The sequence below is a fragment of the Lepidochelys olivacea genome, assembly GCF_965140295.1.
Source record: "Lepidochelys olivacea isolate rLepOli2 genome assembly, chromosome: 8".
NCBI classification, from domain to species: domain Eukaryota; kingdom Metazoa; phylum Chordata; order Testudines; family Cheloniidae; genus Lepidochelys; species Lepidochelys olivacea.
This window is the reverse complement of record NC_140418.1, coordinates 36,794,328-36,820,239: the sequence shown is the minus strand read 5'-3', so window position 1 is coordinate 36,820,239 and position 25,912 is coordinate 36,794,328. Positions and strand designations below refer to the sequence as shown.

The following is a 25,912-nucleotide window of genomic DNA, read 5'->3' as shown; positions in this document are numbered from 1 at the left end:
AGACATTCTTGTCAACTGCTGGAAATGGCCTACCTTGATTATCACTACGAAAGGCTTCCCCTCCACCCCGCTCTCCTGCTGGTAATAGCTCACCTTACCTGATCACTCTTGTTACAAGAAGAAAAGGAGTACTTGTGGCACCTTAGAGACACTTGTTACAGTGTGTATGGGAACACCCATTGTTTCATGTTCTCTGTGTATATAAATCGCCCCACTGTATTTTCATCGGATGCATTCAGTGGAAGCGAGCTGTAGCTCACGAAAGCTTATGCTCAAATAAATTTGTTAGTCTCTAAGGTGCCACAAGTACTCCTTTTCCTTTTTTTAGAGGTTAAGGAGTATGCCTCACAAAAGCCGTCAGGAGGAAAAGTATTAACCCCACCCAATCATCAAGGAAACAAGGCACAAAATGTTAAATGACTTCCTTAAGGTCACACCATGAGTCTGGGCAGAGCTTGGAATGAACTCAGATTTACCAATACCATGTTTTGGGCAACAAAATCATCCTTACAGAAATTTAATCTGCTTGTACAGTAATCAGAGAAGCTTCCACTGATTTGATTAAATAAATCACAACATAACCATTTAACATTACTACTTTGCACTTTATCAACTTTTCTTCTAAGGTGCCCAAAGTACTTCCCATTGCTTATTAACACTAAGGGCTTGTCTACACTTACATTTTACAGCACTCTAACTTGCTGGCTCAGGGGTGTGAAAAAAATCACCCCCTGAGCGCAAGACCCAGCGCTGGGAGCCGCGCAAGACCCAGCGCTGGGAGCCGCGCAAGACCCAGCGCTGGGAGCCGCGCAAGACCCAGCGCTGGGAGCCGCGCAAGACCCAGCGCTGGGAGCCGCGCAAGACCCAGCGCTGGGAGCCGCGCAAGACCCAGCGCTGGGAGCCGCGCAAGACCCAGCGCTGGGAGCCGCGCAAGACCCAGCGCTGGGAGCCGCGCAAGACCCAGCGCTGGGAGCCGCGCAAGACCCAGCGCTGGGAGCCGCGCAAGACCCAGCGCTGGGAGCCGCGCAAGACCCAGCGCTGGGAGCCGCGCAAGACCCAGCGCTGGGAGCCGCGCAAGACCCAGCGCTGGGAGCCAATCTCCGCATGGAGGTGGATTACCAGGAGCGCTGGGAGAGAGCTCTCCCAGCGCTCACGGTCGACCACGCTCACACTTCAAAGCGCTGCCGCACGAGCATTCCCACAACAGCGCTTTGAAGTTTCCAGGGTAGCCATGCCCTAAGCCTCATAGCATGAATGGGGCAGATAATGGATATAAAGGATCACTTCACGTCTCACTTAAATGAAGCCATTTCTGGGGAGGAACACAGCAAAACCACATTTTCACTCCTATTGTGAATACCCTTACCTCAGTGAAGCTATAGAGGAACAGAGGTAGGAGAATAATTTGTTGTTGGGATTTGGCCATATGGCGTTTAAACACTCCAACTCTTCTAAAACACACTACTGGATCATTAATGACCGCAAACGATCACACCTTGGTTTTTAGGTCTGTCAAGTTTCCTTCCCCACTCTGAACTCTAGGGTACACATGTGGGGACCCGCATGAAAGACCCCCTAAGCTTATTTCTACCAGCTTAGGTTAAAACTTCCCTAAGGCACAAAGTCTTTGCCCTTGGATTAGGTAAAACGTTGCCACCACCAAGTATTTTAGACAAAGAATGGGGAAAGGACCACTTGGAGTTCCTATCTCCCCAAAATATCCCCCCAAGCCCTAACATCCCCTTTCCTGGGGAGGCTTGAGAATAAACCAGATGATCACAAACCCCTTGGATTTTTAAGACCCAAAAAACCCAATCAGATTCTTAAAAATCAGAACTTTATTCAAAGAACAAAAAAAAGATAGGAGAATAACGCTGTAAGGTCAGAATGGAAGATAAATCTTACAGGCAGTCAGATTCAAAACACAGAGAGACTCCCTCTAGGCAAAACCTTAATACACATTTCCTCCAGCACAGTGAATTTACAAGCCAAAAAAACAAAGAAAACTTAACGCATTTTCTAGCTAGATTACTTACTAACTCTACAGGAGTTGGAGAGCTTGCATCCTAGCTGGGAACAGATCAAAGGGATCACACAGACAGACAAAAAACTTTTTCCCCTCCTCCAGATTTGAAAGTATCCTGTCCCCTCATTAGTCATTTTGGGTCAGGTGCCAGGGAGGTTATCTCAGCTTCTTAACCTTTTACAGGTGAAAGGATTTTGCCTCTGGCCAGGAGGGATTTTATAGCACTGTATACAGAAAGGTGGTTACCCTTCCCTTTATATTTATGACAAGGCCACATGCAAAGGCATCATTAAAGAGGGATGAAAGTTCATGAACTGTATCAAATTTGTTTATTACACAGCAGTCACCGAGGGACTTATCAACCTTCTCCTGATCATTATGAACAAGCACAATGTTTCCAAGATTAGGCTTCTACTAGTGAAAAGTTCACAGCAATGTTTGTGCTTAAAAACACAAGGACTCATTATGCTAGTGCATATGGATCAGAAAGTGAACTTAGTCGATTGTCATCTTCCAAAGTGATGGAAGAGCAAAAAGTCAACAGCAGAAATGATGTAAAATTAGAGTTCTGAAAATTCCTTCAGTTTCAGAAATCTAAGAAGTGTTCTTAGTATTGTGTGTTAAAAAGCAATCCCAAGTTCCTAAAGGGGCAGTGTCAGGGTAAAAATCACTTTAACAGGATAGAGTGAGAACTTCGCCACTCTCATTCTAGATGTCTCCCCTTTCCCAAACTTCACTGGCTCCTAGCATTCCTCTAGAACACTGGTTCTCAAACTTTTATACTGGTGACCACTTTCACATGGCAAGCCTCTGAGTGTGACCCCCTCCCCTTATAAATTAAAACCACATTTAACATTATAAATGCTGGAGGCAAAACAGGGTTTGGAGTGGAGGCTGACAAATTACGACCCCCATGTAATAACCTCGCGACCCTCTGAGGGGTCCTGATCCCCAGTTTGAGAACCCCTGCTCTAGAACCGTATGATTCCATCAGCTGAAAATTGCTGCTGTTGGCACCACAGGGCAGCAGAAGTGTGACTGGACTACCAACTGATCATAAATCTCCAGGAGCTTCCCCTTATGGCCCTGGACAGGAGGGTGGATAAGAGAAAATGAAGTTATATGCTCAGTATTCAGCACCAAATTTCACTGATTCGTAGAGTTGAGGCTACAAGAGACCATCAGATCACCTAGTCTGGTGATCCGTATATCACAGACCATAGAATTTCACCCAGTTATTTAACGCCACAGAAAGCATAAAGCAGATAACGGACTCCCCCAAGCTCCTACAGCAGGTAACATGGCACAGCCACAGATTGAACTCCCATTTTCTGAGTGCTAGGCCAGTGCCCTACCCATGGGAACAAAAGGCCTCTCATCTATACAAAATATTGATCAAAACTAGAAAGCCTTTCAATCCATGTATCATAAAAATAACATTTAGACTGTGTTTGGCACTTCTCACAGACAGTTTCCAAAGTGCTTTACAAAGGGAGGTGAGCATCACCCCCATTTTACAGATGGAGAAATGGAGGCACAGGGAAGTCAAATTACTTGTCTCAGGGCACACAGCAGGTCAGTGACAGAGCTTGCAGGTTATATCTAAAGACAGCTGAAATAATATTTACCAAAGAAAAGTAAGCTGTATCAAAAGTAATTTGACAAACCAATCAATGGGGAACCAGCTCCTGCTAGAAGTGCATCCAGGAAGAAAGACCATAAATACTTTGTTTCAGAGTAGCCGCTGTGTTAGTCTGTATTCGCAAAAAAAAAAAAAAAAAAAAAAAGGAGTACTTGTGGCACCTTAGAGACTAACCAACTTATTTGAGCATAAGCTTTCGTGAGCTACAGGATGAAGTGAGCTTCAGCTCACGAAAGCTTATGCTCAAATAAATTGGTTAGTCTCTAAGGTGCCACAAGTACTCCTTTTCTTTTTTCATAAATACTTTGTTTTCTTGATTCTCTGTTTAATTGTTGCAAGCCCAACATAGCAAACCAGAAACAACCAGTGTTGTTTACATCAACTGTATTTCATCATCTCAGAGAAAGAATGTGTGCCTCACCCCCCAAGGCTTGGTCCCTGGGTTCTCTGCTTATTTACAGGTTACTCTTACCTGGGTATCAGAATATGTATGGAAACTAACATCATAGTGACTGACAGGTTCCCAGCTTACATTGCTTAATTCCTCTGCAGCACTGACTCTCAAAAGGCCATAAAAACGAGGATGATTATAGCACCAATGTGACTATTACTAACCCAAAGCAATTCCAGAAATGTATTCCCCAAGGTACTGGGATTAAATTCCCTCCTACAACAGCACTAAAAAGCCCTTAACTCTCAGTGGGCTGAAAGAACCAGGAAAGCCAGACTGCAGTAGTTGATTGTTACATCTGAGAATTTGTTCCAACACTCGCTTTGCCATGTAGGCCACAGACATTCAGATTCTGGCTCTGCTAAAGGCAATTTTGGGTCATTTTTGTCCTGTCCACTCTGAGAAGGGTATTTCTTCATGGCAGTGCACCAAACTGATCTTATGAGCCTACTATTTGGGCAGTATATCTGGCTTTTTTTAAAGACTGCCATTGAGGCAAACTAGCTTTTAAAAGTACCTGCTCCAAGTAAACCATTAAATGACCAGTAATAAAACAGCAGTTTGACTCAGGCTTCATCAGTGCTACTTCACTATAATCTCTTTTCTGCTGAATTAATGGTTATGGGGTGTTTTGCAGAGAAATGCAGCAAAATGGAGAGAATAAACTGTTTATGTTTCTAAGGTAGGCCCCAGTCCTGAAATCACAATAGCATACCTCTGTGCCCATGCAGAGTCCCCACTGACTTCAGCAGGCTCCATGCAGGCACAGGTACACATGTGGATATCTCCAATTGCAGAAACTAGCCCTTACGTGCTAAGTGTCCTGCTTTCCTTTTGATATCCCCACTCTTCCTTTCATTTTTTGTGTCTATGTTTCTTGCACTGAAAAGCTATTCCAACAAACATGAGCTGCACCCCTCAGTATATTCTCCCTCCTTCTCTGCTGTCAGGGACTGACCATCCTTTGCCCACTCCTCTTTCCCTCCTCCCAGTCTGCATAACAGAGTTCATTACTTTGATCCCAGTCCTATGAACAGTTGCACACGTAATTTTGCACACTTGAGTAGTCCCATTTACTCACCTGCATAGGTGTTTGCAGGAGTGGTGCCTTAGTTAACTAAGCAGGTACTTTTCAACAACAGATGCCCTCCTTAAAACATACTTTCCTTTGAGAACCTAACCATTAGGAATCTCAAGCCTTGACCTGTCAGGGTAGGCACAATATGTTGTCACCTTATTCTGACCAATCATTTCATTCCAGCTGAAACCAGAACTAACTACAAGATTATAATTTAAGTAACTACATGATTTTAACTTCATACATAGAAATCATTTGGGTTTCCCATCTAGTACCTTCTGAATTTGTATAAAATTAAAAACAAAGAAATGCAGCGTGAGCTTTTTGTTTTGACCTTGCTTTTTGCTGTATTCCTGAAATAGTTCCCTTTCAAAAGATTCACTAAAGCATTCTGTGGTCCCACTTCTCAAACAAAACTAAAATTTGCTTATTAAATTTTGCTGAGTTTGATATATAAAAGGGACACGAAGTTTAGGCACCGAATTTAGGTTGTAGGGAAGATTTTTGAAGAATCAATTGATATAATCTTCACAAACTGTTTTTAAATTATACAGGAGTTGCTATTTCTACAAACATTGCACAAAAGTGCTCATGCATGAAACAAAGAAAAACAGAAAAATGAAATTGACTATTCATCTATTTCATCATCTAAAGTTAAGAAAATGCAACATTTACAAACCATAAATGGGGACAATTAAATAAGGTGTCTGTTTTCCTATTTTAATGCTGTGGCACCTGTGACATAGATAAGGAACCCTGGTTGTTTTTTAAAACAAATTTGTGATTTTTAATCCATGCCCTTTATATAGTAAGTGCTCAGGGATTCTACTGTTATAGCAACAATATGTTTACTTATGAAAATCAACAGAACAAAGACTTCCCACAGCTGTTTTACTTGGTCCCATTTAACCATTAAATTCAGTAATGGAGCCAGTCTCACAGTTATGTCACCCATATGGTAGCACTGAGTCCCCTTTCACCGAGAGAGGAAGGAGGGGGAAGATTTTTGTACTCAAAGACAGGAGCAGGAGAGAAAGCTTCCTCTTCCCACACCCCCATCTTCTCTGAACGTTCAGCCAATACCACACTAACCATGGTCTCTAACCTGCTCCCGGGCTCACAGCAGCTTGTTTTTTTTTCTCCCAGCAATTGCCTTGTTTTTTATTTGGGATTTGCTGTAAACAGCAGAAACATTACTCATGCACCTGAAGGGAATCACTATAAAAATAAGTTCTTATTCCCTCTGCCCCAAGGAGGAGGAGGAGGGAGACTCCAACATTACTCCTCAGTGGTACATAATGCACTTGAGAACACCTAGCTACCCATCAGTAGCTACCTGTGGGCTGCTTTGTTTATTAAGCATGGATGGGTTCCTCCTCCTTGGATTTTGAGTTCATGTGTTTGTAAGAGATTTTTTAACAACAAAACTGGCCAAAGCCATGAAATCAGAACAGATATGCTTCTCTGTAAGGTTCCAAGAATACAGTGGTACCTCAGAGTTATGAACACCAAAGTTATGAACTGACTAGTCAACCACACACCTCATTTGGAACTGCAAGTACTCAATCAGGCAGCAGCAGAGACGAAAAAAGCAAACAGTACTGTGTTATACGTAAACTACAAAAAAATAAAGTTTAAAAAAGATCTGACAATGTAAGGAAACTGTTTCTGTGCTTGTTTCATTTAAATTAAGATGGTTAAAAGTAGCATTTTTCTTCTGCATAGTAAAGTTTCAAAGCTGCATTAAGTCAATGTTCATTTGTAAACTTTGGAATGTTTTGTTCAGGGTTACGAATAACCTCCATTTTCTGTGTTTATAATGACGTTCTACTGTATATTCATTCTGGATGATATTTCTGTTCCTCCTGCATCAAAACCGGAGTTGCAACACTTAAAGTAGAGAACCTCTCAACCTATTAAACTCCAATGCCCAGTCAAGCAAGCCTTCAAACCAACCTGGGAAACAATGTTTAAAGGCACCAGGATCCTAGTACAGCAATGAGGTCTGTATTAGTATCTATGTAGACACACTGAACTAGCTAATCTATTTTAACACTGTTTGGCTAGGACACTATATTTGAACGTGGTTTGGTTCCAGACATATTGGCCAATCAAAGCATGCCAAAAACTAGCTTATTTAGTACAGTGTTTCTTAACTCAGCTTGAGGTAAAAGGTGGTCAAGATCTGGCACTTCGCACTCTGTTGTAATGCTCATTGACACTTCCTACAGCCAAATCTCTTAGCAAATCACATTACAACAGTAGGTTGGCTGCAGCAAAACAGGGCTATCAAGAGCTGTGGGATATCAAAACTCTAGTCTTCTGCACACTAGGATTGTACTCAAGAATGTCTTCACTTGAAATTTGGGTCTGAGAGAAAGAAGGAAAATAAACAGACCATGGGGAAATAAGTGAAGGGAAGTGCAAGAGAGGAAGGAAAAGGAGGAGAGAACAGGGAAAGACTGGAGGAGGTGAGAAAAAGTGACTGTCATCTTCTGTGCAATTAAGACAATTCACAAAGAAAACCCAGTGAAAGCAGCCTCCTACTCCTGCCAACAACACTTGCCAAGCAAGCATTGAATTTTCCAGGACAGCATCTCCCCTGCGGATGCTGCTACAAAGCAGGCCTATCACAAACTTTTCTTTGACATCAGCATGTTTCTGGCCTTGAGAGACTAGAAATCAGCACGAGTTAGTCCTCACACATAGGCAAAACTAGGTTGCCCATGCCACCAAAGAGAACATTAAAAAACATGAGCATGAAAGAGCTATATACATTTTTAATGTGGAAGATGCACAGCTACTAATCAAAGGCTTCACTCCCTCCTCCCATTCAATGAAGAAATGTTCACATCCCTCATCTCCACCCCAATATTACCCTTTTTTCTCGTTCTCTCTATTTAAAAGGGTGTCACTTGAGGTGCTGAAAGAGTCAGGTTCAAAACTCAGATTGCACAGAGGACAGCAATAAGAAACATCACAGCGAGTTCTATGGAAATGGAAGAGGAGAGGAGGAGATGATGGGTTTAAAGAGGTTCTTTGAATCAGTAAAGAGGAGTAACCCAAGAGTGCACAGACTTTTCCCAGATAACAATGTTGGGAGCTTACTAGGAAGCAAGGGGCCACACCAAATCTGGATATAGCGGAGCAGACTGCAGCCACTGCACCACAGATAGGATGGTGCAGTCAGCCAGAGCTGCAGATCTCTGTACCCGATGTTCCATACTGACTAAATTGGCCTTTGCACAGAACAAGATGGAGCAGTACATTCTGAGATACTTAGGTCCTCCGAGCTGCAACTGGAGCATCCCAGTGTAACTAAACAGCACTTTCCAACGCCTGTGGCGCCAGGAGATATTGGAAAACTACCGAGCTCTAATGGAAAGTGCACTTAGCATCAACAAATCCCAGCTCCTGGCAACAAGCCTAGAATTTAAATTATGTTTCGAATGGAGAGTTTCTCTCAATATCTGTATTAAAGTAACACACAGGGTCTGCTTTCTAAATGGCATTGTTTCTACGCTTTCCCTTTTCATAGCTAGTTTTCATGCTGTGTACAGCAAGTTCTACAGCTATACCCAGTGTTACAATCGGGGTGAATTAAGGATAAGTGAGGCGACGGGCCACCATTTTGCACTCCTCAACCCCAACAGATGCTTCCTCCTAGGATTCCCACACCCCATAGCAGGGCTTTGGAGCAGAGCCCGGAACTGGAGCATGAAGCAGAGCAGTGGAGCTGCAGGTTTTTACCTGGAGCGGAGCCGGAGCACAGCTCCAAGGCCCTGCCCCAGAGCATCATTTCCAGCCTAGTGCAGGAGGAAGACAACAGTCTGAATGTCTGATCCCCCTGCTACCCTAGGCCAAGAGACAGCTGTGGTTTGCTACTAACTGCTCTGTCTAGATTCTCCCTAGCATGGTGTTTGGATTGCAGCAAGCCCATCTTAATCCACCCCCAAGTAAAAATCAGTAAGTTCACATTTTTGTGAAAAGACTTTCATGAAGCTCACTGAAATTTCAAGAATTCTAAGCCAGCCCCAATACTGTCATTAGTGTGAGGTCACTTGCCTCTTACACATCTAACTTTTGTCTGGACCTGGTCCTTGAACCTGATCACACCTCAAGACACTAGTGAAAGACAGCGAAGAATCTGTGCCTTCCTCACTGAATCTGACACCAGCTCAGCTGTCTGCCCCTACAAACATGCAAAGTCCACCGTAAAGCATGCAGATGTGGTCGCCCCATTAAAAAAATATATATATGAATTGGAAAAGGTTCAAAAAATGGCAACCAAAATGATTAGGGGTATGGAACAGCTTCCGTATGAGGAGAGATTAATAAGACTGGGACTCTTCAGCTTGGAAAAGAGATGACTAAGGAAGGATATGATTGAGGTCTATAAAAATCATGACTGGTGTGGAGAAAGTAAATAAGGAAGTGTTATTTAACATATATGTGTCCTTCTCATAACACAAGAACTAGGGGTCACCAAATGAAATTAATGGGCAACAGGTTTAAAACAAACAAAAAGGAAGTATTTCGTCACACAACGCACAGGCAACCTGTGGAACTCTTTGACAGAGGATGTTGTGAAGGCCAAAACTATAACAGGGTTCAAAAAAAAAAAAAAAAAAAAAAAAAAAACAACTAGGTAAATTCATGGAGGATAGGTCAATCAATGGTTATTAGCCAGGAGGGGCAGGGATGGTGTTCCTAGTCTCTGTTTGCCAGAAGCTGGGAATGGGCAACAGGGAATACTGTTTGATTACCTGTTTCTGTTCATTCCTTCTGAAGCACCTGGCTTTGGCCACGGTCAGAAGACAGGATACTGGGCTAGACGGACCTTTGGTCTGGCCCAGTATGGCCGTTCTTATGTTCTTACCCAATGTGGGTCACCTAATTGTACCCTGACCTTCCTCCCCACCAACTCCATCACATCTCAGCATCTCCAGTGATACAAATCTTACAACTAGACAGTTTGTTTTATTGTCTCGGGAGGTGTTATGCTTAGCAATATATATTCCACTCCAGTGTATGGGTGGTCCCAGCTGGGCACTGTGATCCACAACTTTGTGCAGAATTAATTTTGGGATGGATGGGGGTGAGCTGCAATTTCCCTCCGCACCCAATATCATGTTTGAGGTGCATGACTTGGCCAACCATAAAGTTTGTGCATCTGTCTCCTGTGTCCTTGGCACAGAACCAATGTCCATGGCCCTGCTGGTATACAGACGACCAGGTTTTATGGGGTATTTCATGATTGAGTCCTGACCTGGTATCTGGTCTGCTAGTGATTACTGTCCTCTGATGGTAACATTCATTTGAGATTAGTCAGGTTGCATAGCATAGACCATGACATCCAGGAAGTGCTGGAGACTTGCTTGATTTTACCCAGGAAGTTGAAAGCTCCCACAGTTCTGCTTGTATTCTAGGCCCAATCTCTGCAGCTGGTCTGGATAGCCGAGATACTCAGATCAGGGTCAACGCTGTTGACTGGTCCAGCCATCTCATCATATGTTTCAATACAGTTGTGGTATAGCTCTTGCATCAGTGCTAAAGCTAGGATAGTCTGACATCCTTGGAATCTTAAGGATTTCTATAGTCTTCTCACTGGTACCAAGGCATATACAGGCTCCCCTTCCAATAGGGGTGCTAGTCAGGTCACCAGCTATTAATGGCTGCTAAACCAACTCCTTGGCTTCTCATAGTACTCTGGTTGTGCCTAGTAGACAGAATACACCATATTGTAATGGTAATCACTGGAAGTTGGAACAGCTGAGCCACAGAGTGGAGAGGAGACAGCTCTTCTGTATGTTACATAAATTCCTAGGCGATGACTGAGGCTAAGATATGTTGCCTGTGCTCGGTCAAAGTTACAAAGACCCACCCAGCTGAACTCTTTCAGACAGCACATACTGATCCCAGACTGCCCCATATCCCAAAGGCAATTCCTCCACTTGGCTCCAGCATCACTCTTGGAGGTAAGATACATTATGGCTCCAGGCTGGTCTCATCAGCCTTGTCAATTATGAAGGTGTAAGCTTCCAGAGTCATCCACTGGTTGCGTTTGACTTTGTTTCTGATGTGGACGCCTATGATCTTCTGCAAGTCCTGGAGTGCACCACTCATGGCACTGAGCCTCGTCCATTTTGGTTAATGAAGGCATATGGAATAAGTGTGTTCTACTACTGACAGGCATTATCAATGCCTCACTTAGCAAATGGAGGGTGCTAGCCATTCCTGAACATGCAAAGGACCTGCTCCCTCCTGAAGAAGCCATCCCTTAACTCTGAAGTGTTTGCCAATGACTCTGTAGCCTCAGAACTCCTCATGACCTATTGAGGTCCCTTCCAGTCCTACACTTCTATGATTTTAGGGAAGTCAGTTGAGAAGGCAGAAATTACGGATATGCTCAACAGTTTTGACTCTTCCTTCTGTGTCAGGACTACACCTGTAAGGGCCATGAAAGATCTCCTGACAGATTGGGGTCAGTGGGCCATTTTAGTCATGCCGAGCTTCTCAACAATTTTAGATATAATTGACAATGCATGGCTGCTTTGGTGATTAAAGAACTTTGCTAACATGCATGGAATTGTCCAGAGAGCATACCTAGGAGACAAGAGTGAGTTGATGATCAACTGTCTCTCATCACCAAGTAATTGACATGCAGTGACCTTTAGGGATTGAACCTGTCTAACAAATACACAAAGCCTCTTGGCAAGATCATTTCTCAAGAGAGGAAGAGTACACATGGAGACCTGGGAGAAGGCTCGGAATCTGGGGGGAAGCATGGGCCGTTATAGCCAGGATAAGAGAGAATATAAGGGGAAATCAACTCAGTATCTTAGATGTCTGTATACTAATGTGAGAAGTATAGGGAACAAGCAAGAAGAACTTGAAATGCTACTTAAGAAACACAACTATGAGATAGTTGGCATCACAGAGGCTTAGTGGGATAATACATATGACCGGAATATTGGAATAGAAGAGAACAGTTTACTCAGGAAGGACAGGCAGGGAAAAAAGGGAGGAGGTGTTGCCTTACATATTAAAAATGTATAGATTTGGACCAAGGTTAAGATGGAAATAGGAGACACTTGTTGAAAAATCTCTGGGTAAGGATAAAAGGGGTAAAAACCAAGGGTGATGTCATGGTAGGGGTCCCTTACAGACCACCTAACCAGGAAGAAGAGGTGGCTGAGATTTAAACTAACCAAATTATCCAAAGTATGGGACTTGGTGGTGATGGGAGACTTACAGATCTTGGGAGACAGGCCAGTCCTTGCCTACAGACAGCCCCCAAACCTGAAGCAAATACTCACCAGCAACCACACAATAAAAACACTAACCCAGGAACCTAGCCTTGCAAGGAAGCCCATTGCCAACTGTGTCCACATATCTATTCAGGGGACACCATCATAGGGCCTAATCACATCAGCCACACTATCAGAGGCTCGTTCACCTGCACAATGCGATATATGCCATCATGTGCCAGCAATGCCCCTCTGCCATGTACATTGGCCAAACTGGACAGTCTCTACGTAAAAGAATAAATGGACACAAATCAGATGTCAAGAATTAGAACATTCAAAAACCAGTTGGAGAACACTTCAAACTCTTTGGTCACTCGATTACAGACTTAAAAGTCACAATTCTTCAACAAAAAAAACCTTCAAAAACAGACTCCAATGAAAGACTGCTGAATTGGAATTAATTTGCAAACTGGACACCATTACATTAGGCTTGAATAAAGACCGGGAGTGGATGTGTCATTACACAAAGTAAAACCATTTCCCCCCACCCCCCTACTGTTCCTCACACGTTCTTGTCAACTGCTGGAAATGGCCTACCTTGATTATCACTACAAAAAGGTTTTTTTCCCCCCCTCTCCTGTTGATAATAGCTCACCTTACCTGAACACTCTTGTTACAGTGTGTATGGTAACACCCATTGTTTCATGTTCTCTGTGTATATAAAATCTCCCCACTGTATTTTCCATTGCATGCATCCGATGAAGTGAGCTGTAGATCACTAAAGCTTATGCTCAAATAAATTTATTAGTCTCTAAGGTGCCACAAGTACTCCTGTTCTTTCAACTACCCAGACATCTGTTGGGAAAATAACACGGCAGGGCACAGATTATCCAAATTCTTGGAATGTATTAGAGACAATTTTTTATTTCAGAAGGTGGAAAAAGCTACTAGAGGAGAGGCTCTTCTAGGTCTGATTTTGACAAATAGGGAGGAACTGGTTGAGAATTTGAAAGTGGAAAGTAGCTTGGGTGTAAGTGATCATGAAATGGTACAGTTCAAGATTCTAATTTCATGATTCTAACAAATGGTAGGAGGGAAAATAGCACAATAAAGACAATGGATTTCAAGAAGGCAGACTTTTTCTGCGGAAAAGGACCTAGGGGTGACAGTGGACGAGAAGCTGGATATGTGTCAGCAGTGTGCCCTTGTTGCCAAGAAGGCCAATGGCATTTTGGGATGTATAAGTAGGGGCATAGCGAGCAGATCGAGGGACGTGATCGTTCCCCTCTATTCGACATTGGTGAGGCCTCATCTGGAGTACTGTGTCCAGTTTTGGGCCCCACACTACAAGAAGGATGTGGATAAATTGGAGAGAGTCCAGCGAAGGGCAACAAAAATGATTAGGGGTCTAGAACACATGACTTATGAGGAGAGGCTGAGGGAACTGGGATTGTTTAGCCTGCAGAAGAGAAGAATGAGGGGGGATTTGATAGCTGCTTTCAACTACCTGAAAGGGGTTCCAAAGAGGATGGCTCTAGACTGTTCTCAATGGTAGCAGATGACAGAACGAGGAGTAATGGTCTCAAGTTGCAGTGGGGGAGGTTTAGATTGGATATTAGGAAAAACTTTTTCACTAAGAGGGTGGTGAAACACTGGAATGCGTTACCTAGGGAGGTGGTAGAATCTCCTTCCTTAGAGATTTTTAAGGTCAGGCTTGACAAAGCCCTGGCTGGGATGATTTAACTGGGAATTGGTCCCGCTTCGAGCAGGGAGTTGGACTAGATGACCTTCAGGGGTCCCTTCCAACCCTGATATTCTATGATTCTATGACTTTAGCAAACTCAGAATTGGTAGGTAAGATCCCGTGGGAAGCAAGCTTAAGGGGAAAAAATTCCAGAGAGTTGGCAGTTTTTCAAAGAGACATTATTAAGGGCACAAGAGCAAACTATCTCACTGCGTAGGAAAGATAGGAAGTATGGCAGGAGACCACTCCTGGCTTACTAGGAGATCTTCAATTCACTGAAACTCAAAGAGTCCTACAAAAAGTGGAAACTAAGTCAAATTACAAAGGATGAATATAAACAAATAACACTAGTATGTAGGAACAAAATTAGAAAGGCCAAGGCACAAAACAAGATTAAACTATCTAGAGACATAAAGGGTAACAAGAAAAAATTCTACAAATACATTGGAAGAGGAAGACTAACGACAGGGTAGGGCCGTTACTTAAGGGGGGGGGGGGACGGACAATAACAGAAAATGTGGAAATTGCAGAAGTGTTAAATGACTTCTTTGTTTCAGTTTTCACCTAAAAGGTTAGTTGAAAATATTTCTTCCAGCTCCACGCTCTTCCCATGGAAAACCCCCATTTGTGGAGCATGGTACAGTTACAGAATCTGAGCTTGCTGCTCTTTATCTCCTGAAGACCTCACAACAGCAATACATCCCCACAAGCTCCAGGGCTCCACTGCTGTAATCCTCCGTTCACAAGGGAATTTCAGCTTCCTCTGGATCATTAGGGAACACATTGAAGAGGAGAAGGCCTAAAACACATTCCACTTCTCCCTTATTACTTCCCCTTAGTTTAAGGCTGCACTATTAATTCTCACAGTTTGCTGTTCCCCAGTTTATACCCACACATTTGTCTCTGTTTATACAAACAAGAGCTAGAAGCTGGAAAGCAACTGTATGTGGTTCCTACAAGAAAAGCTTTATTAAGTCAAGATAAATTACACCCAGTGTGTTGCCACCGTAATTATACCAAACCTGCAATTATATAAAAAGGTCTTCAAGTTTCTCTGACATGCTGTAGGTTTTATAAAACATGGGGCTTAGTACCAGGGACACTGAAGTCACGGATACAGGAAAAGTCACAGGGGTAGATCATCAGTCAGTGAAAACTATCACAGCTCCACTGAAGTCAAGCTCTACAGTTTTAGGTGCTTACACCACAACCCTGCAAAGGAGAGAAAGGCAAACCCCGCACTTGTGTGGAGCTCACTGAAGAACTGTGGCCTTAACATAATTTTGTTTGTTTCTGCAGAATCTTAGCTTTTGTGTTTTTAATGTTTGCTTTTACAAAGACATTTGCACAGTATTAATGTTGTAACAATACAGATGCTTGATAAGTTTGAGCCTAAAATTTAGGTTTTGTTTAAAACTGTCTAGGATTTTTGTTTTAAATTACAATGAAAACAGTTTGAATTTAAATATTCATATGCAACCACAAACAGTGCATGAAAACCAGAATCTAAGACTGATAAGAGTAAAACTGACTAGAACAGTCACACTGTTCAAGCTGATGAACAGTTAATAACATGGTGGGTGCACAAGTTAATTTAAAAATCCTTTAAAAAAATATAGGGAAATATGTTGCTTATTACATAAATGACAGCCTGACAGAGAGCAGCAGTAATTGCCATGTCAGTGAGTAACACTGAAGTTTTGCTGGGATGATTTAAGGGCACATACTGCCACAGGTGTGCGATGCAATTCTCGCGACAGTAAATGGGATCAGCATATGGCCCTAAAACGAACTGCACACAACTGAAAACATTTGTGTAGAAAATGTCTTTGTGTTCACTTTCCTCTTCATCTTCTCTTAAGACTCACATTCCTCAGAGCAGAATTTTCTTGTCAGGCTGACCACTGGAATGGGATTCCCTGCCCCTTCTTTCTCTGTTACCATTTCTTAATCTCTCCATACCCTATATACAGTTGCAACATGGTGCCTTATCTGCAGCCCAGAGGGAGGACACAATATTCTTCTGTTTAATGGCTTCACAAGTCACATGGCACAGAAGTGCAGTTAAATCCACACTGACAACATTTGTATACTCTTATGCCAACACAATTAATGAAATTGACAAGGCCTGCAGCTTATTCCAATAAACACTCAGCAGATTCTTACATGTGGCATGGAAATTGCCGAAGTCTAGATCTGAGTTTGGGTCTCCCACTTTGCCATCTAATGTTGCATCCTGTGAACTGATGGATAAGTACATTGCTAATGTCACATAGTACTATCTTTAGGATATACAACTACAGCAGAAATTAGAATACTGACTTTTAGTCAAATTTTTAACAGTTATAATCATACTAAAATTTTATTTTTGTTTACACAGATCATTAAGTGGAGCTTAATTAAATCTAAACCCTTTGAGGAAGTGATCTCCTCTTGTCAGATGACAAGTCTTTACAGCCTTCCTCTTGACTGACCAGTGTCAGAGCTAATGAGCATATGACACTAATTCATAGCCGAAACCCTGACCCTAACAGTACAATTTATTTGAATCCAGTTTGATTGACTTACACTTTCTGTTATCTTACCCCATTTCCCTGAAGACAAAAATTTCTTTTCCACTCACTGAACCATATAGTGTCATTTTCTCATTTCCAAACATACATAAACACTGAAACAATATCTCATGTCTCACTAAGTGCCTATTTCCAATATCACTTTTGTTCAATGTAATGATTCCCAATATGTGTTTACGGCATACTTGGCAAGTATACTGCCAGCTTAAACTGGGGTTTAACACAACAAAAAGATAGATCAGATACAAATAAGATAGGACAATCTATTAAACCCAAAAATTCTGTACATAGGCAAGTTATGTTCCACAAGAAGCATATAACATTATTTTATCTGAATTAGAAAAAGTCTACAAACAGAAAACAAAAGATATTACCTCACCCAACTTGTCTCTCCAGCAGCAAACAAGACATTTAACTATTTACGATAGAGTTCCTATGCCTCTGTCCTATCAAATCTCTCTCCCCCTAAATTTTCAACAGCATAGTTTCAACACAATAGTAAATAATGAATCAATTGCACTGGAATATAGGTTTACAACCTCGTCTATGTAAGCAAGGTACTGTATAATTCAGAATGAAACACCTGTGGGTATCATTGTAATGGAAACACTACATTAACATTTTTAGGATATGTACGATTTTCAATGCCAGTTAAAACTCACAAACTACTTAAGAGAGACCAAATCAGTTGCTTAATACAGATGATCTTATAATAAAGGTGAAGAAGAGCCATAATTCAATATAGATTTAGAGACATTTTGTTGCAGATTGTTAATACAAGAGATTGGCCAATAAAGGTGTCCCTTTTTATAGGTTTCACCGCATAAAACAGGGATGGTGAAACTACGGCCCAGGGGCCACATCCAGCCCTTCAGACATTTGAATCCGGCCCTCAAGCTCCTGCCAGGGAGCAGGGTCCAGGGATTGCCCTGCTCCAGCCAGTGAGCTGGGTCAAGGGTTGGCCCCACTCTGTGCATGCCATGGCTCCACCCAGCTCCCAGAAGCAGCGGCATGCCCCCTCTCCAGCTCCTACGTGTAGGGGCAGCAAGGGAGCTCCACATGCTGCCCACAGCCCAAGTGCGGCCCTCGCAGCTCCTGTTGGCCAGGAACCGCAGCCAATGGGCGCTGCAGGGGCAACGCCTGCATATGGGGCAACTTGGAGAGCCGCCTGGATGCACCTCCGCATAGGAGCCAGAGAGGGACATGCTGCTGTTTCTGGGAGCTGACTGAGATAAGCGCTGCCAGAGCTTGCACCCCTGCAAACTTTTTGTCCCGAGGGCCACATCTGGGTATGGAAATTGTATGGTGGGCCATGAATGCTCACAAAACTGGGGGTTGGGGATAGGGTGAGGGTGCAGGCTCTGGGGTGGGACCAGAAATGAGGAGTTCAGGATGCAAGAGGGAGCTCTGGGCTGGGGCGAGGGGGATGAGGGTTCCGGCTGGGGGTGCGGGCTCTGGGGTGGGTCTGGTGATGAGGGTGCAGGAGGGTGCTCCAGGCTGGAGCTGAGGGGTTTGGAGGGTGGGAGAGTGATTGGGCTGGGGCAGGGAGGGGGGCAGGCTCCGGCAGCGTTTATCTCAAGCAGCTCCTGGAAGCAGTGGCATGTCCCTCTCCGGCTCCTATGCAGAGGCGCAGCCAGGCTGCACTGCACGTTGCCCCGTCTAGGGGCGCTGCCCCTGCAGCTCCCATTGGCTGCGGTTCCTGGCCAACAGGAGCTGCGGGGGCCGCACTTGGGCCTTGGGCAACATGCGGAGCTCCCTTACTGCCCCTACACATAGGAGCCAGGGGAGGGATATGCTGCTACTTCTGGGAGCCGGTTGGAGCCATGGTGTGCACAGAGTGGGGCCAACCTCCAACCCCGCTTCCTGGCTGGAGCACCGGAGCAGGGCAAGCCCTGCACTCTGCTCCCTGATGGAAGCTTGAGGGCCAGGTTAAAACATCTGAAGAGCCGGATGCAGCCCCCGAGCCGTAGTTTGCGCACCCCTGTGCTAGCCTCTAATACGGGGTATGGTAATAATGTCTCTGTTAATTCAGACAATGCTAATGTGCCTGTCACTGGTGTGTCTAAGATGCCCTGCCCTCATAATTCATTTGCATTGTGTCCATCATATAACCAAACAAATGCATTTGAAATAAATGCTACTAACCTTGACAGAACATACCACAGCACAAGGCAAACAGCCCATTAATTCCACAGCTGTCTGTCTCCCCACAAGGAAAGCTTAAACATTTTAAAGCAGCTTCATGTAAATAACTAGGGCTGGCAGAAGGGGCAGAAACATCATAGGATCCCGGGGACTAGTAGCCAGTGCCAGCCCCGCCTTCCCTCATGGCTGCGTTTATTTGATTAAGCCACCCCAACTAAGAAGTGTCTATGCTGGTCTCATATCTCCAGGATCCCAACACCAGTGTCCTGAGGCTGCAAGACCCTGTTCTTGGAGCTATAAAGTTTCCCCTGGTATTTCATCTAGATGTGCTTGGTTTTCTTTGCACCACTCCCGACAAGGGAAGTGACTCTCACAAGTCCTGAGAGAAGGTAAGCAGCCCCTCACAACAGGAATGCTGCCCAGCTCACCCTGCCAGGGTGGGGAGAAGCCAAGATGATTTCCCAAAAGAGACCCACTCCATCCCAGGCACTCAGACCCCCCCGACCCCAGCATTGTTATTCCCCCTCAGTCCAGGGCTTCCCCAGACCCCACCCAACTCCCTTCCCGCGCCAGAGCTCCCCCACCCCCCGTCAGTCGGGGCTCCCCTAAACCCACCTCAGCTCAGAGCTTCCCCAGACCCCCCCCTCCGTTCCCCTCCGCCGAGCGCTCCCCCACTCCTCTGCCCCTCAGCCCAGGGCTCCGCCAGCCAGCCCCCTACCCCGCGCCCTCGCCGCCTCGCGGTACCTGCGCACCCAGCAGCCCCGCTCCTCTCTCCCACTCGCCCTCTCGCCACCTGCCTCAGACACCACCGCTGAGCTGACGTCACAAGGAGGTGGAGTCACTTGACTGCCTGGAAGCGGGTGGCGGAGGCGGCTGCGTCACAGCAAGAAATGGGAGCAGGGAGCGCGCGGGGCGCGTACGCGGCACGGGAGCGCGCGGGAATGGTCCATTACCCCCCGTGACCCCTCAGTGCCGGCGGCCTTAGGGGTCCGGTGTGCGCGCGCGGCACTCTCAGCGGCGCGTGGGGGGTGAACGGGCACTTGTGCACATCTAGGCGGGGCTGGTGCACCCCCCCGTCCTTTGCACGCCCACACCCCGTTACTTGCACACGCAGCACAAGGACGTGGCTCTAGCTATGGTCAAGCTAGGCCCGGCTGAAGGTGGCAAGCAACCCCGCATGTAGGCTGACCAGATAGCCAGGGTGAAAAATCGGGACAGGATTATACAAAATAGGCACTTGTATAAGACAAAGCCCCAAATATTGGGACTGTCCCTATAAAATCGGGACATCTGGTCGCAGCGCCTGAATGTGGGCACGCAGCACCCTCATAATGGCAGCTGCCGGCCACGTTTGGGGGCGCCAGGCTCAAGTGTTATATAGGGGGGAGATTCTGCGGCGTGGCTTCTACTCGCATGTTTGCATCAGTCTGCACAAGGCCCCTTGTGATGCCTGCCATCTTGGTTCACACTAGGGATTGAGCCAAAAGCCTGAGCTGGGCAGGGGCTGCAGCAGACTCACATCCTCTGCTGATGGGTACATGTAACATAGCCTTACCGTGGATTACATGTGCACATACATATCCTGTTCGTTGCACAAATACATATCCTCTTGTGCACACATGCCTTTTTGTATGCACATTTTCCATTATTTGCCCGAACACATACTTGTATGCAGCTATTTCTGTTAGTAGCACTTGGACATTTCCCTACCTGCTCATACGTGTTCCATGGCTTGTACGCACGTGTTCTTTTTGCATGAGAATACACACACACACATTGCTATTTGCTTGCAGAAATCTAGAGTCCATTTCTCCAACATTTAGCCTCAAATCATGCCCCCATTTCTGTCCACCCAAATTCCTCTTCAGGGCAGTACAGTTCTCACATGTCCATCGGCCAGACCACATATAGCCAGATCTGTGATTTAGAGTTTTGTATTACATTTCTGAGCCTATCTGTTACCTGAAAATTTGCACCCAAATACAGTGGAGCACTAATCTTGGCCAAGCAGCTTTCCTGATTTGTCCAGGTAAATAGGTCAAAGGTATGGATTGTAAATCATTCAGTTGAACAAAATACTTCTATGATTACATGTAATACACTAGCTTGGTCCACATGACTATGACTCCTGATGGCTCACTCCAGAGTGAGGATAATAAACTGTACTTAGTGGGTGATAATGGAGTTATTGCTGTAGGTCGAGTGGTAGGAGGTTGTACTTTTATTGCTTAAAATCTTGATTCAATCCTCCCGAAGACTGTGGCAGTGTCTGTATGTATGTGGCTGCAGTTTGTGAGCAGATGTCGCTTGTGTAGATGTGGAGAGCCCACTCCCAGAGGAACTAATGTTTTCTACTCTTGTTCTATGAAGCAGGTAGGAGGATACCCCCTCTTTCCCATAAACACCCAGAGGGCCCAACCTAGTTATCCAAGCTGGACACTGAGAGAAAAAATTGCCCTTTAAACAGAATGTTGCTGAAACATTTGTGCATGTTTGGGAACAGGAGAAGCATTTAGCTGACACACAAAATGAAAGGTGTTTCATCTGGTGGGAATAACAAGGCAGAAGCCATTGGAACAGGGCTCAAACAGGTTTTACCATCCTGCTCTGGCGACAGGGCTATAATTTAATGTCAAAAACTAATTTAGATTTAACACATAGCTAAGAGAAAGACTCTAAATTATAGCCCTTCCTTAGGACAGGAAGACAGACTTCCTTGGGACATGTGACAGAATGGAATGCTTGGAGACAGGAAGCCTTTAACTTTGGGGTCAAGGACACAGCATTATGACCCATGTAACAGAGCATTCCCTTTTGGACCCCCCCTTTTACTATGTGATTTTTTTCTCTTTCTCTGACTCACCAATAAAATCAGCTTGTATTTACAAACCCTGCCTGGAATTGGGTTGTGGATCCTGTTCATTGAGCATATCACTGATGGACAACTACCAGAGAATCTACAGTCTGGCCTACACACAAAGGTTTTCTTCCGGAAAAAGGAAAGCTATAACAGTGCAACTTGCTCTGATAGACAAGCCTAAAGGTGTGATTTTAAAACGATCTAGATAAAACAGAGCAAGTTTATGTAGGGATGCTGTTATATTGATTTGAACTTGGCTTATATCTTTTTGGCTTGCACCTACAAGCTTGACCAACACAGTGAGTTTTAAACCCATATAAGAGTGTCCATACAGGGTTTTGCACTGGTTTAATTTACATCGGGTTTTAAACCAATTTAAGTTATACCAGTATAACTAAACATTTACATTAGAGACCAGTGAAAAGTGGGTAATGACTTGAGACGTGGTCATGGGCACTGGGAGTTGCAATCTGCCTCCTTAAACAGTACTGAAAAGATGCTAGTGACAGTCAGTGAAGCATGGTGAAAGCCATGTTTACACCAGCATTTTATAATTTTAAGCCTTTCCTAAAGGGATGTTTAGCAGCTCCAGAATGGAGCCAATAATGAATTGTTTCACTTCCGCTCAAGAACAAACACAATGGAGTATCTGGACAAGATTTTAAGGGAAGGGGTCACTGTCATTTTGTAATCTAGTGCATTTCAGAAAATAAGTAAAAGTCAAACATTCCAAAAATCACATCAGAACCCTCAAAATCACAAGACAGGCGGTCATAAATATAAGGGGAAGGGTAACCACCTGTCTGTATACAGAACTATAAAATCCCTCGTGGCCAGAGGCAAAATCCTTTCACCTGTAAAGGGTTAAGACGTTAGGGTAACCTCACTGGCACCTGACCAAAATGACGAATGAGGAGAAAAGATACTTTCAAAGCTGGAGGGGGGAAACAATGGGTCTGTCTGTCTGTGTGATGCTTTTGCTAGAACCAGAGCAGGAATGCAGGTCAGAACTCCTGTAAAAGGGTTAATAAACAATCTAGTTAGATATGCATTAGATTCTGTTTTGTTTAAATGGCTGATAAAATAAGTTGTGCTGAATGGAATGGATATTCCTGTTTTTGTGTCTTTTTGTAACTTAAGGTTTTGCCTAGAGGGATTCTCTATGTTTTGAATCTGATTACCCCGTAAGGTATTTACCATCCTGATTTTACAGAGGTGATTCTTTTACTTTTTCTTTAATTAAAATTCTTCTTTTAAGAACCTGATTGCTTTTTCATTGTTCTTAAGATCCAAGGGTTTGGGTCTGTGTTCACCTATGCAAATTGGTGATGATTTTTATCAAGCCTTCCCCAGGAAAGGGGGTGTAGGGCTTGGGGGGATTTTGGGGGTAAAGACGTTTCCAAGTGGGCTCTTTCCCTGTTCTTTGTAACACTTTGGTGGTAGCAGCATAAGGTCCAAGGACAAAAGGTAGAAGTTTGTACCTGGGGGAAGTTTTAACCTAAACTGGTAAGAATAAGCTTAGGGGTTTTTTCATGCAGGTCCCCACATCTGTACCCTAGAGTTCAGAGTGGGGAAGGAACCTTGACACAGGCTTTAAAACCATGTGATTTAAAAATAATAAATGTCGGGTTCTTTTTATTTGTCTCCTGGTTTTGGTGTCTTTAAGGTTCACATTTTCAAGCTTTTTTTCTGTAGCCATAAAGCCTAGATACTTATCTTTTTAAAATGAAAGCTGAGATTCTCAGTTAATAACCTGATTCCAGTAGTTGGGACAGTGCTTGATTTGTGCCAGGGCTTGCCAGGGCTGAGTCTCGGCACCTCTAGGACATGGCAGTTCATAGCCCTGGCACCTCCAGGCTTGCATGAGCCCCAGCACCTAATTGCTTGAGCCCCACCATCTCTTTCATTACAAATTAAGGACTGATTTGCGGGCTTCAAGATAACCCCCCAAATTGCAAGACTCTGATAATATCTTGTGAGTTAGCAGCACTGGGTTCTACACATACCTCTGACAGGTTTCAGAGTAGCAGCCATGTTAGTCTGTATCCACAAAAAGATAAGGATTTCACGAAAGCTTATGCTCAAATAAATTTGTTAGTCTCTAAGGTGCCACAAGTCCTCCTTTTCTTTTTACATACCTCTGAGTAGCTCTGACCATTTCTGTGGTTTTAAAATCCAAACTGATGGTCTTGACTTTAGAGGAGGCTGACTTTTGAGGCTGTCAAATGCACAAAATAAACTAGGTGTTATAGAGAACAATCGGGATAGTATGTTTAGGAGTTGAAACAACAGTAGGTAAGAACGTTCAGACAGAACTCTGCTGTCTCTGTTCGGTTGCCGCTACTATGGCTGCCTTTCTACGTAATCATTCCCCTCTGCTACATAAAGAAGCTTCTTCTGAACTCTTCTAGTACCCAGTTGCTGCCTCTCTGACCCTGCTTGTGCCTTTGCACCTGCTCTCTAGCCTTCTAACACATCATCTCTGGGGGCTGTTCCCATGTGTATCAAAATCGTTAAAAGGGGTTTGAATGTTGTTTTGGTGCAAGTCTGTGTGTCTGTCTAGCCCTGAATCTCTCCTCATAGTTGTAGCCCCCAAGGACCCTGTCTTATCTTCTTCCCCACTTTAGTTCTTTTTCTCAGTTCTTTCATATCCTTCCTGTAATACGGAGCCCAGACTGATGCTCAATAATTCACGTGTGAGTCTAACCACTGAATCCCAGAAACTAGCAATGGAAAAGCTCTAGTAAAGTCATCTAGACCATTCTCTCCCACATTATGGCAGCACTGTCTAATGGTTAGAGCATGGTGCTGGAAATCAGGACTCCTGGGTTCTAGGCCTGTCTGTCACTGTCTTGCTTGATAACCTTGGACAAATCCTTGAAGCCTCTCTGTGTCTCCGTTTCCCCAGCTGTAAAAAAGAGATGGTATCAGTGATACCCACTTCTGTGAAGGACTTTGAGATCTCTGGATGAAGTGTACTATTTGCTGCAGAAGTGGAAAATGCTAGCATGATAAAGGCCGATGAAGGATTGTTCTCCACAGAACAAGGGCTGAGAATGGTACATACCTGGACAGAGAGAGTTAATAATTTCTTCTGAGCTGTGTTCTTCACCCTTTTTCATACATCCCAGGGTTCTGGACAGTCTCTGAGCTGCTTTTTGGCACCAGGCTTTTGGTTAAGCGTCTGCCCTCTGTCTCCCCACTCAGACCATTTCCTTGATCAGTAGCTTTTAATCTATGTCTGTTTCAGCCATAATTCCGCCCCCCCACACCCACTCATGCTTATTACCTTAGGCGCATCTCCATTTAAAAACTCACAGCACCCTGATCAAGTAGGATTTATGTAGGGAGGACACTCAGCAGATAGTATCTGGAAGCTATTATGTGGCAGGATTTGGAAACAATACATTAGCTCAAGCCAGGCTCGTGGTAAGCACTAAAAAAGTCTTTGACTTGAATGGCATTATGTAGATCAAGTAGTGGACCCATCTGGCTGAGGTCCACGACTCACCCCATGGCTCAGGATATGATATTCAGAACCTCCAGCTTAAGTAGTGACTAATAACTATTGATCAAGCTTTTTGTGCAGTTTCACAAGGGCGGGAAACTTGGCTTCTGTTGGCTATATGGTTGGGCCTATGGCAATGACAATAAGGGAGGAGACAACCGATGGAGCAATGACTCAGAGGTGGAATCAAACTATGCTATGGGCTAATGACCAAATAACAGTCTTCCGCACAAGGCCACTCAGGTTAGATCATTTTCAAAATCGGAGAGTTGTTCAGGGTATAAAGTAAATGACAATAAAACAACAGGGTCAAGAAGCTTTCACAGCAACTGGGGGAATGGCAGAGCAACACAAATGAACTGGAATGATTATCTCCCCAAATCTGCAAGACATAGGGCTGGAGAGGCAGGCAGTTAAGGAGTGGGAACCAAGAGTCCCAGGTTCTAATCCTCCCTCTCTCTTGTACTTCCTATATGACCATAGGCAAGTCCTTAACTGCTCTGTGCCTCAGTTTCCCCATCTGCAAAGAGGACTTAATGACACCCATCTCACAGAGAGAGGTGTGGATCTCAATTCACTAATATTTGTAAAGGGCCTAAAGGAACTCAGTGGCAGGTGCATTGGAAAGGACAATA

The 25,912-nt window shown here is 44.3% G+C and overlaps 1 protein-coding gene across 2 annotated transcripts in view; it reads right to left on the bottom strand.

The window, feature by feature from the left end:
• CYSTM1 (cysteine rich transmembrane module containing 1) overlaps positions 1 to 19,787 on the bottom strand; it is a 54,559-nt gene extending 34,772 nt beyond the window's left edge. Inside the window, exon 1 of one of the 2 annotated variants that reach the window (XM_084638014.1) lies at positions 19,654 to 19,787. The gene's annotated coding sequence lies outside the window, so the exon portion shown is untranslated. The remainder of the gene's footprint in view (positions 1 to 19,653) is intronic. The other variant, XM_084638015.1, reaches the window with a different exon arrangement.
• Between the last annotated feature and the right edge of the window lie 6,125 nt (positions 19,788 to 25,912).